General features: G+C 40.7%; 1 long non-coding RNA gene across 1 annotated transcript; it reads left to right on the top strand.

Annotated features, from left to right (window-relative positions):
• Positions 1 to 2,798: 2,798 nt before the first annotated feature.
• On the top strand, positions 2,799 to 10,720 carry LOC120436052. Its single transcript, XR_005610082.1, has 3 exons — positions 2,799 to 2,833; positions 4,124 to 4,130; positions 10,686 to 10,720. It is a non-coding gene; the product is annotated as an uncharacterized LOC120436052 (long non-coding RNA).
• The last annotated feature ends 278 nt before the right edge of the window (positions 10,721 to 10,998 follow it).

The raw sequence follows: 10,998 nt of genomic DNA, 5'->3' as shown, positions 1-10,998 counted from the left end.
GGCCTTATTCCACAGTGTCAATGTCTGAGATAACTGAGTTGTTGCTGTGAGTGAAGAGTAACTTCTTATGGTTTAATTTTAACCCTGCTTCTTCACACTTTCACTGTCAGTATATCTTCCATGTAGACTCCTTCATGTCCTTTCAAGAGTTCTGTCATCTTGTGCTGGAAGATTTCTGGGCCGCTAGCAATCCCAAATGGTAGCCTGTTGAAGTAGTAGCTGCCAAATGGGATTATAAAGGTAGTCAGTTTGGCGCTCTCTGGATTGAGTGGTATTTGCCAGAACCCGCTTGCAACATCTAATAGAGAAAATACTTTGGAACCTGCAAGTTTGGGCAAAACGACATCAATGGTTGGTAAAACATACTTTTCTCTTTTTACTGCCTTATTTAGCTCTTTTCAAATCAACACAGATTCTGGTTTGCCTTTTGTTTTTCTTTGGCATGGCAACCATCAGAGCACATTATTTTTAACTTGAACCCGTCTCAAAACTAGGTTCAAGTTAAAAACAGCTGTGTTTGTAGTGGGACGGTGTCCAGCCTCCCACTACAAACACACAACTCATACACAGAAAATACCAAACACAGGCTCAGAGAGAGAGGGAGCAGCAAACCCAGGTGGCCAGGCAGCTGCCCTTTTGTAATGATCCACCAGCTGTATTTTCATTCCACCAACAGTAATTTCCATGATTAGTGACCTGATAATATAGTCCTCCTTTAAATCTAAGTCTATTTCATGTTCACACATGAAATCATGGTTCATAATTACCAGCTAGCACACATCTTCTAACCATGTACAGCAGTATCCAATATGTCTATATCCATATAGACAACTGGATACAGCTATATCTGAGAGCTGCATTATTGTTCACAGGAGAACACTAGCTGACTAAACTCCCCAAATCTGAAGTTCCTCTGTGATCTGGGTCGTGGCTGTTGGTGCGCCATTAGAGACTACTACTGCCATAACCAGTGATGACCTTAAGCATTTGGGGGGACTGTTTAAAGAGGTAATATGCACCCAACCCCAATAAAAAAGGGAAAGGATTCAAGCTGGTAACAGCTTTAAGCATAACAAACAAATGACACCAACTGCCTTGACTAAAAGCTAAAATTCTGCTTCCGGTTAATGCTGGGCATACACTGTGCGATTTTTTTCAGTCGCGCGATTCAGCTCCTGCTCAAACTGTACGATTGACTCGCAGGGGTTAGAAGTTCGTAGGTCATGATGCAGGGTCTCACACTATACGGCCCAATGCTCTGATGCGACCTGAGTGCTCACACTGTGTGTACATGCACAACACGTCGTGTTCTTGTTTCCGGAAGAAGAACCCGGAAGTCAACCGCCAATAGACAATATGAAGAAGAATAATCCGGAACTGGGGAGACTGTAATCCGGGAAATTTGAAAATGCTCACCAAAGAGAAACGCGCTGCCTTAGCAATGTGTGCCATTCTGTGTGCAGAAAGATCTAAAAAGAAAAAGTGACTGCGTGTATGGACAAGGAAATGGCTGGGCAAACGTGGGCAGTACGGTCTGTCAATTCTACAACGAGAACTGGAGGTAAGCAGCAACAGCTAAATTACCCTTACCTACAGGACTTTATCTGCATGATGATGGGTAAATGTTTGAAGACATCTGACGCTTCTACTTTCAGTAGGCAACATTTAATTTTAGCCTATTAGTATTTTATTTAATTGGATTACTGGCCATTAACTACAGTACTTTTACATTTTACTTGAGTAGCATTCTAGTGAATGACTTGAACATCTACCAAAGTGATTTTTGGGACATCTTTCTGCTTTATACAACATTGGTTAAATATCAGTCCGACTCTTTAATTACCAATAACATTCAACCACTATTATGTCGCTTTGTTATTGGTGTGTTCTTGACTTTGACTTTGTTCTGTGTAAACAGGTAGATGATATGAGGGGTTTTCGGGACCTTCTCAGAATGTCTGTGGAGGACTTTAATTATCTAATGGAGAGGGTTAGTCCTGCTATCATCAAGAAGGATACACACCTCAGGAAGGCCATCAGCCCCAGGGAAAGGCTTTCAGTTACCCTACGATTTTTGGCAACAGGCAAGTGTGTGGACATGAAAATTCTGTAATGCTCCCTATAAACTCCCTTAAACTATAGAATGCTGGGCATGAGGCAAGGTCATCTATCTATATCACATTAAGAAATCAGTTCACCCATGCAAGTACATACATATTTTTGCTCTTCTACACCAGTTACACTGGCCCTGTAACTGCAAGTCTATCTATCCACCTACACACTAGGAATATGTTCATACTACATAAGCTACTACTACTGCATTATAGTCTACATCTGTCACCTAAAATCTGTCACTCCATCCATGTCCACTATCCACCTGACACTATTTAAGACACTTTGTTCTATTTGACAGGTGAAACCTTCAACTCATTAAGTTTCCAGTATAGGATTGGAAGCACCACACTGAGCAGGATTGTCATGGAAACATGCACAGCTCTTACCTGTGCACTGCATGAAGATTACTTGAAGGTAATTTTGACAGAAAATACATTACCCATGCTCATGCTATTGAAAGATTGACTTGCACATTGTCAAAAACGTCCCATCAGTTAATACAGCAAGTTTTCACCAAAAACAATTCTGAGTCACAAATGTATTTGTTCAGTCTTTGTTACATGTGTATATAAAAAAGTAAAGTGGACTCCTAGTGTGACAGTGATTTGAATGTATGGTTAAGAAAGGAAATCATGAATTCACCAGAGATTCTTTTGATGTATCACTTTCTACTTGTCTTTCACAGACACCATCAACTGAGTCTGAGTGGAAGGCCATTGTGTCAGGGCTCTGTGTGCGGGCAGGCGGGGAGGAGGATCCAAGTGCAGGTCTCAAACATACAATTGTAACTTAAAACCTCAGCCTTATTGCTGGCATGAAAACGAAACAAACTGAGCAATGGTACTGAATACTGAATAACTAAAGCACTGACACGGAAACACACAGGCATAATCTGATGGTACGACGCAACACCGAGCACGGGAAAACACAGGGCTTATATACACAGGGTAGTAATGAGGGAATGGACAACAGGAGGGAGACACAGCTGGGAGAGATCAGGGCTAACGAGACGGGGGAACCAAGCTGCACACACTAATATAAGACAAAGACTTTCACAATAAAACAGGAAACATGAATTACTAAACAAGAACGCAGACTTGACACTGAGAGACAGAAAACACATGGAACTTGTGGAATAAGGAATATTTTACTGCTACTTATGCTTATTATCATTATCATTGCATTAATTAACTTTGCATTAAGTCATGATCATTGCATTAAACCATATGATAATCATTTTATTGAAACAGTTATTGAAGCTGCCAACATTACATTAAAGTCTATATTGCAGGTGTTATCATAATCACATAATACTCTTTTACTGCAGGTGGAAAGGTAATCATTTTATATACACATTGCAGTTTGGTGCTTATCAAAGAGTTGTGGCTCAGTCAATTAATTAGAAGGTTGAAAGCTCCGTTGGGTGTGAATGTCCCGGCGAAACATGGAGTAAGTGGCTTGGAGCTATGGAAGGTTCAATGCATGCACGCTTACAAAACACATATAATACATTTAATCAAGAAACAGGCTAGAGTGAAGGCCTGAATGTATTCAGCTTCTTGTTGTATTTGAGTTTGCCCAGTTACAGGTGACAGAAGAGGTGGCCAGATGACTGCCATCCCCAAGGACCATCTGGAGGATGCAGCGAGTGGCCTTATATGAAAATGTGATAGAGACAGGAACTTCTATGTCTATTTTAGCTTATGAAAATGAATATTTACTGTATCTGATATATCACAATCTTTGTAAACGCATGAGGGGGCGTCAACCCTGATGAATCAAAAGCAATCTGAAGTGTCTTTTTGGGTGGAGTCCTACAACTGATGTTTGGCAGTTCGTACCTCCCCGCATGTGTATTCAATAAACTCTTCCGTTTGATTGCATCCTTCTGGGCCTTTGGTATTTTGTTTTGGATCTCAGTATTTCGAATCGGGACAGTTTTGGTGCCGTGACCCGGATATCTGAGTCCATTGACCTGGTTCTGAGGTTCTGGTGGAGAAAAACAGAGGCCAGAGGTGGTCAAGCAGGCAGACGGGACCCAGTGGTTCGGCTGAGTGTTCAGGGCCCTGACAAAAAAGGTAGGCACAGCCTGTTAAATCAAAATGTGCTGATTGAAATATTATATTCTAAATTTACTCAGCTAAATTACTGATGGATGTCTGTTTGAGTAATTGTTGAGAAATTGAAGCTTCATAAGATGTTGAAAAGGTCAAGCTTGATGTTTGTTGATAAAAGTGAGAAAGACAATAAGGTGTCTTTAGAATATTGAAGGTGAAATAAGTTAATATATTGAAGGTGAAATAACTTAACATATTGAAGGTGAAATAACTTTAAAGTTCAGGGGTGGAGACCCCCCCTCTATCGGAGACGTCCTTTAGAGCCCGCTAAGGTTGCGGTCACTCCAGATTGACCATCTGCCGACGACTTGGGACCGCGGTATTAAAATTGGTTATGATCAGAGGATCATGTTGGTATAAAGTTATTGTTTCATAGAGAAAGTAATCTTGGACATAGAGGTCCGACAAACAAACCTTGGGTTGTGCAAGGTTTTCTCATGTGAGGCAGAATTTCAGGAAGCCAAGTGTTTGATAGGTTTTCTGAGAAAGTAATGTTGAGAAGAATAAATGTTGACATTACTGAGTTAATGTTGATAAATGTCAGTGGATCTGCTGTGGTCCTGTAAAGAAACATTGCTGGTTGTGAGAAGTATTGAGTGAATATTTCTGAGTCTACTCTGAGTCAGTGCAGGCGTCAAGGTTGACTGATTTGACACTGAATGTTGCGTGTATCACTGCCTGGCAGATACCCAGGTTTTGAAATAGTGTCGGATCCCATGATTTTCAGGTGATGAATTGCCTGACAATAGGAGTCAGAAAAGGACTTTTTGATGCTATATTTTGTGTGATTTGAGAAAGCTTGTGTTCGAATAGACACACACACACACATTCATTGCAGCTGTTGGGTGTGAACAACTTCCTCTTTTAATTTTAAACTGCGACACGTGTTCATTGAACTAGAATTTCAGCAGTGAATGAGACGGGATTTAGAATTTCAGAAAATAGAGTCAGAAACGGTTTTGTGGCTCTTGGTAAACTGATTTTGAAGGAAAAAATCAGTGTTTATTGTGCTGGAGTAACAGATCCGGCGTGGTCTGAAGTTTGGTGGATCCGCTGAGGTCCAGAAGAATAGTCAGTGCGGACTGCGTTGGTTTGAAATGTTGATAAATGATCCAGGAAGAATTGCCCTGGGTCTCTGTGTGTGTGAGCTGTTGAGTAACAGCCTACGCAGTTAGAATTGGGTGCTGGTTACTTCCTCTTTTCAGTTTCGAAAAAGAAGAGTTTTGGTTTCACTTTAAAGTTTGATTACGTATTACCGGGTGAAACACGGTTTCACTTGTGATTAAGGAAATAATATGCTTACTTTTGGGTCTATGAAAATTGAATTACAGTGGGTGATCTCTGTGACAACATACAGTGTTGAGATACTGGATGTTGAATTGAAGATAGTGGATCTTGACGTTTTGTTTTTATTGATTTTAAAACCAGCAGAGAGTTTATATTTGCTCAGTCTTTTGACTGCCTGAGCTGACTTCCTCTTTCTCAGTGAACAGCTGTGTGCAGCTGAATTAAAGGACTGAGAGAACAGAGGGGGTGATTTTCAAGCTTTGTGCGTGTTTACACCAAAAGTGGCTGGTTTGGTGCATTCATGAGGTGAATGCAAGATTAACATTGTTGAGCTGATAATTGTGGTTGGCTTGGTGCATACTTCAGGTGAATCCAGTATTGACATTGCTGGGTTGACTATTGTGTTTCACCCCTAGAGTGAAAACAGAAACTGAAGCAGCTGAATGAAGACACACTGGGCCAGTAAGTGAACAGGAAAACCAGAGCAGAGATGAAAACATTGAAAGAGAACCACAGTGAGTGTTGCAAATGGATGATCATGTGCCAAGGAATATCCAGTTGGATGAAAGGGGATGTAAAGAGCATCCTAAAGTCTCTGCAAGATTTGCAACAGGAAAATAAGAAACTAGAGGGACAGATACAGACTCTGTCCATAAACAAAGAGGAACTGGAGCTCCTGAATGATGTACCATATGACACAGTGGAGAATCAACTAGCCGATGCAGTCAGGAGAACCACATGACTACACCAAGAAAGCTGAAGCTGAAGAAAAGTCGGAGAGACCTGGAGACTTGAAGGGGCAACAGTCAGCTCAGAGAGCAGAAGAAATTGCACTGAGCAGGGCCCTGAGACTGGCTAAAGAAAAGAGAGTGAAGATATACACAGATTCAGCTTATGCATTTGGGGCAGCACACGTGGAGCCCACTCAATGGAAGACAGCAGGCTTCAGAGCGGCAACAAATGCTCACATTTCAAAGAAGAAAGAAATGGGAGGACTAGAAAAGGTATTGGACGACTGAAACGAGGTCAGTATCATAAAATGCAAAGGATACTCTCAAGCAACCACATTGGTGGCACAAGGGAACCAGAAAGCAGATGAGGCTGCCAAGTAAGCAGCAGGCTACAAAGGCAAGCAGAAAATGGTGAGATGCCGGGGTAAAAAGAGTGAGTTCGGACGAGGAAGTCCGAGAAAAGGACACCTTGAGTTGAGCAAGGTGTTTAACTGACTCAGGATTTCAGAGAATCGAGTCAGCTGTGATCTTGAGTTCTAATGGTAAATTGATTTTAAAGGAAAATCAATGTTTACCATGTTGAAGTAATTGTGAAAATATTACTAGATGTGCTGTGATACAAGTGAAGAATAAGTTGTGTACATGGGGATACACAATTGTGTTGATATTGATGGATCGGCTGCAGTCCATGTGATAAGTTAATACTGGGTGCATTGAGACAAGAAACTGTTTTTAAATCAGCGCTGGCGGCAGTGATATACATGTGCTGAAGATTACTGGACCAAGCGAGGTCCATTTGATGAAGTTCTTGGGTAGATAAATGACAGAAACAGTTTTTGAATCTTGTGTAAGAATTTTGAAGCACTGAGATTGAGTTTTCTCCATGCTTGGTGCACTGTGAGGACTTATATGACGGTTATAAGTCCAAAGTTTATGCCTTGGAGGTCAAGAGTTGTGTGAAGAGAAGAACATGACTTAGAAAAGGACATTTATGGTCAGATTTTGTCTAAGATGGGGAGAATTGTCCGAGATGGGTTTATTTTTCTTTTCTTGTAAAAGGACAGACGCAGTTACTGGGTGTTGTCTACTTCCTCTTTTGTTTTTTGTTTTTATTTTAATAGAGGGAGTTTTATTAAACATGGACATGTCTAGAATTGGGCACTTTAAAATGATAACAGTGCACTTAGAAATCCTGTCAGGTGATTTTGTTTTGTGTTTTGATGAGCTAATAATCAGCTCTCTTTTTCTCATTTTTGTTCTAAGCAGGCCTGGAAGAGAGAATAACAGCGCTGTAAAAAATTTCCGGACAGCATGTCCAAAATATTTGTATGAAAGCATATTTTGAGTGATTTTAACTGTGTGAATGCTGTCAGTATTTGATTTGAATGTCTCTGCATGATTTGTCTGAGTGAGTGAAAAAGGGAGAAGTTTGAGAGAAAAGGCAGTGTGTGCGAGATGAGTCATGGCGTCTGAAAGAGGTTAGAACATTTAAAAGTGTGTATGAAATATATTTCTTTTGTGATGTAAAGTAGGATGTTTTAAAGTTTGAAAGTGCTTTTAATTCAAGAAATGCATGAGGGGTGGTATGAGAGGTTGAGTTTATTTTTATGTTTGAAAGAGCTCTATTTAAAAGTGTGTATGAAAGGAAGGTGTATTGTTTTTAGACCAAGACTTAGTAAAACTAAAGAGGGTTTGTAGACTGTAAATATGAAAAAACAAGTGTTTGATTAATCTGTAGAAACAGGAAAGAGAAATAGGAAATACTGTGCTGCTGTGTGTGTGATAGGAAGGTGTGTGTGTGACTGATGATGTCAGGGGAGCACCCAGAGAAATGGACAGAGTTAAATTCTAAGAAGATGAAGCAAATCGAGGTTTTAAGATAAAAAATGAATATAATACTAATTGTATGCTTTAGTGTGCCAATACAGGTAGACCTCTCTCAACATTGAACTTTGAGTAACCGGCAAGAAAGTATAGAGGAACAATTGGGAAAAACAGGCCACTTTTTGGCTGAAATTCTACAGCTTCACCTGTCACTTTGTCCCTAAACTGAGAAGAAGTTCAAAGGACAGTTAATCGCCTGATGAAGACCGTCAGAACATCGCGGACTCGAATACAGCAGGCAAACGACAGTGCCCCCGATCCATTAACACTGATGACGACTGACGACCAGCAGCAGCATGTAAGAAAAGCAACATGTACTGTGAAAATACAGGCTGGGCAGTTGAACAGTGGGATAAAGAATTGTGGAAGAGCACTGGACATTGAGTGTCATATTTGCCATGCTTGAAGTAATCTTGGAAGAGAAGACTGAAAAGCCGGACGGGAACTTAACTTCGAAGAAGAATACGGAAAGATCAAAACAGCGAAGAAACAGACTGTGTTTGCTGGAGCTTTGAAGCCCGAACAGGACACTGTGAAGAGAGGGACCAGTGAGACGTGAAGCCGCACGAGTTTGACTGCAAGAATACAGGGTATGATTGGACTGAAAATTGAAGCCGGAACTCATGATTGTTTAGTGATGTCCACCACATCACGTTTAAAAGAGGTAAACATGAATAGAAAACACACATGCACAAATTGTTACATGTGAGATTATTTTTGAAATGAATCAGAAGTGAGATAGTTTGAATTTAAAAGCTCAGTGAAAAGATGCATAAATTAAATATGAATACATAAAAATGCAATGAAGATCAGCTTGCTACTTGTATGAGTGATAGAATGGTGTGAATGTTTAATAAAATACATTTAAAGCTTGAAGTTGAGGGATAGCTCAGGGAAGTTCGATGACAAGGGAGTGATGTATGTGTAAAGGAAAATGTCTCCAGCTTGGGAAAGGGTGAAACTGCAGATCACCCGAAGCCCTTGATGGATACAAAATGAAATATGAATAAAATATTATAATGGACTATTGTATATTAGTAGTATAGTAGTATATTGTAATGTACTGATACATTTGGGTGTGACCAACCCCAAGCATGAAGTGTTCTCAGGTGGAAGCTGGCAACTTACTACTGGCAACGGCGCTGCTCATCATGCTATCCGCAATGGAAGACGGCAGAACACACTACACGAGCCGAGAAGAGAGATGGACACATGACAACTCACATCTAACGCACATGACATAAGCACATCAGTACATCTAACCATATATGTTAAACACGCTGGACCTTACAAAGCATTCTGCATACTGAGGAAAGCACTGAACGGGACAACTATAATAATTGTGTACACAGAGTGCTTATTACGAAGTGTGTTCTGGTCGACCACCTCGAACACCTGAGGTTGTTGTTTCATTCCCTGTGCCAGAGGACTGCTGGAGAAGGTAATAACAAGGGCCGTGAACTCTGAATCGGTGACTTGGGTGGCCATGATGCCACTGATGGGCGTGGAGGTGGCCGACTGGGAGGAGGAGTGACTCAACACAGTGGGGTGACCCTGTTTGTGAACAGGGTCAAGAGAGGGAGTGTGGAATAAGGAATATTTTACTGCTACTTATGCTTATTATCATTATCATTGCATTAATTAACTTTGCATTAAGTCATGATCATTGCATTAAACCATATGATAATCATTTTATTGAAACAGTTATTGAAGCTGCCAACATTACATTAAAGTCTATATTGCAGGTGTTATCATAATCACATAATACTCTTTTACTGCAGGTGGAAAGGTAATCATTTTATATACACATTGCAGTTTGGTGCTTATCAAAGAGTTGTGGCTCAGTCAATTAATTAGAAGGTTGAAAGCTCCGTTGGGTGTGAATGTCCCGGCGAAACATGGAGTAAGTGGCTTGGAGCTATGGAAGGTTCAATGCATGCACGCTTACAAAACACATATAATACATTTAATCAAGAAACAGGCTGGAGTGAAGGCCTGAATGTATTCAGCTTCTTGTTGTATTTGAGTTTGCCCAGTTACAGGTGACAGAAGAGGTGGCCAGATGACTGCCATCCCCAAGGACCATCTGGAGGATGCAGCGAGTGGCCTTATATGGAAAATGTGATAGAGACAGGAACTTCTATGTCTATTTTAGCTTATGAAAATGAATATTTACTGTATCTGATATATCACAATCTTTGTAAACGCATGAGGGGCGTCAACCCTGATGAATCAAAAGCAATCTGAAGTGTCTTTTGGGTGGAGTCCTACAACTGATGTTTGGCAGTTCGTACTCTCCCGCATGTGTATTCAATAAACTCTTCCGTTTGATTGCATCCTTCTGGGCCTTTGGTATTTTGTTTTGGATCTCAGTATTTCGAATCGGGACAAACTCAAACAATACATGAAACCACAAATCCTTAAACACAGAAACAAGAAACTAATAATCATCACCATCACAAGAGAATAAGAAAACAATCCATCATTCAAAATTAAACCAAACCATAACTCAAAATACTGGGTCCAACGGACCCAGAACCGTGACACAGAGACTTTGCAAACAAGTGGCAATTTCCACACTGCCTGGGGGCTATAGATGGTAAACACATCTTCATCCAACCCCCTCCCAAGAGTGGCAGCATGTATTTTAACTACAAGTCCAGGTTTTCCATCATTCTTATGGCTGTTGTTGATGCCAATTACAAGTTTGTGTATGCAAGCAAGAGGGACACAAGGTAGGGTCTCTGATGCAGGAGTGTTTGCCCATTCAGACCTGAAAGAAGCAATGGACACAGGCACACTGAACTTTCCCCCTGCTGATACCCTGCCAGACACTGATGCTATGATGCCACACATGCTAATTG

This window comes from Oreochromis aureus, linkage group 23 (genome assembly GCF_013358895.1).
Source record: "Oreochromis aureus strain Israel breed Guangdong linkage group 23, ZZ_aureus, whole genome shotgun sequence".
Classification (NCBI taxonomy): Eukaryota; Metazoa; Chordata; class Actinopteri; order Cichliformes; family Cichlidae; genus Oreochromis; species Oreochromis aureus.
This window is presented reverse-complemented; position numbering and strand designations above follow the sequence as displayed.